The sequence below is a fragment of the Gossypium hirsutum genome, chromosome A07, assembly GCF_007990345.1.
Source record: "Gossypium hirsutum isolate 1008001.06 chromosome A07, Gossypium_hirsutum_v2.1, whole genome shotgun sequence".
Lineage (NCBI taxonomy): Eukaryota > Viridiplantae > Streptophyta > Magnoliopsida > Malvales > Malvaceae > Gossypium > Gossypium hirsutum.
The window spans coordinates 36,615,275-36,617,226 of NC_053430.1; the positions used below are offsets into that span (position 1 = coordinate 36,615,275).

At 38.5% G+C, this 1,952-nt stretch overlaps 1 non-coding gene across 1 annotated transcript; it reads right to left on the minus strand.

Annotated features, from left to right (window-relative positions):
• Positions 1 to 230: 230 nt before the first annotated feature.
• Positions 231 to 337, minus strand: LOC121204397 (small nucleolar RNA R71). The gene has a single exon (XR_005899322.1). It is a non-coding gene; the product is annotated as a small nucleolar RNA R71 (small nucleolar RNA).
• Between the last annotated feature and the right edge of the window lie 1,615 nt (positions 338 to 1,952).

The window sequence follows — 1,952 nt, forward strand, 5'->3', positions numbered from 1 at the left end:
GTTTGCAGGATAAGGATCCCAACACTCACTTGGCGAATTTTCTGGAGTTTTGCGACACTTTTAAAATTACTGGTGTTTCTGATGATGCCATTCGTCTTCGATTGTTCCCTTTCTCACTGAGAAACAAAGCTAAACAGTGGTTGAACTCGTTACCACGAAGGTCCATCACTACTTGGGAACAAAGGACTGAAAAATTTCTACTAAAATATTTTCCACCGGCTAAAACGGCTAAGTTACGTAATGATAGCTCTTCTTTTGTGCAGATGGACTTAGAAATACTTTACGATGCATGGGAGAGATACAAGGATCTATTGCAAAGGTGCCCTCACCATTGGTTACCTCTATGGCTGTAAGTTCAAACGTTTTACAATGGTGTGAATCCCTCGACATCACAGATGATTGACGCAGCTGCTGGAGGAACCGTCAACAACAAAACACCTGAAGAGGCTTATGAATTCATTGAAGAAATGTCATTGAATAACTATTAGTAGCAAGTCATGAGGACTAAGCCAACAAAAACAGCCGGCGTTTATAACGTCGACTCAGTTACTATGCTGTCAAATCATGTAGAACTTCTCAATAAAAAGATTGATGGTTTACTTGGTTCTACGCAGGTACATCCAGTAATGAGGTGTGACTCAAGTGGAGGAGGTGTGCATACAGAATATCAATCCTTCAATCCTACAACCGAAGAGGAACAAGTCAACTATATGGGTAACAATAACTTTAGATCTCAAAATAACCCATACAGTAATACTTATAATGCAGGTTGGAGGAACCACCCAAATTTCTCTTGGGGTGGTCAAGGGAATCAAAAGCTATAAAATCCTCAGGGTTTTCAACAGCCACCTTATCAACAAGAGAAGAAATCGTACCTTGAGGAGATGCTCTCAAAATTCATATTAGTGTCAGAAACCCGTTTTCAAAATACTGAGACAGCACTTAAAAATCAACAAGCATCGATCCAAGGACTCGAAACTCAGATAGGCCAACTATCCAAATTAATCTCCGAACAACCACAAGGTAACTTACCAAGTAATACTAAACCTAACCCAAGGGAACACCTCAACGCAATTAGTACTCAAGATAAGGAAGGATTCATTGCGCCTGAGCCAGAATTGATGCAAGAAACTGTGGTGAGCAAAGGTAAAAGTGAGGTAAGTCATAACAAAACAGTGAATGAAGAATATAAACCTTATGTCCCATATCCTAACGCGACAAGAAAAGACCGCTCAGACGAACAATTTGGTAAATTCCTTAAAATTTTGAAAAAATTACATAGTAACTTACCGTTTATTGAAGCTCTGTCGCAAATGCCGAATATAATGAAATTTTTAAAAGAGCTTTTAGTAAATAAGCGGAAGTTGGACGAAGCATCGCATGTGGAGCTAAACGTAGTATGCTTAGCTATTCTACAGAATAAGCTACCCCATAAATTGAAAGATCCATGGAGTTTTACAATTCCTTGCTTAATTGGTAGTTTAGATATAAGTCATGCATTAGCTGATTTAGGGGTTAGTATTAACGCCATGCCTTACAAAATGTTTAAGCAACTAGGTCTTGGGAAACCTAAACAAACCAGGATGAGCATTCAATTGGCAGATAAAACTATAATATTTCCTAGGGTTATTATTGAAGAAGTACTAATGAAAGTAGATAAGTTCATATTTCCCGTTGATTTTGTTGTTCTGAACATAGAGGAGGATAATAACATCCCTTTGATTTTAGGGAGGCCCTTTTTAGCAATTGCTAAAATAGTTATTGATGTTGGCACAAGTGAGCTTACACTTCGTGTGAGACGAAACGATCACCCTTCAAGCCCGTAATTCTGGCATCACATTGAACATTGAAGGTAATGGTCCACACCAGTCTACTAAAACTGACAATATGACACAACCTAATTTGCAAAAATTGAGTTTCCAAGAAGTTCACGAGCCATGTTCCAGCAATGA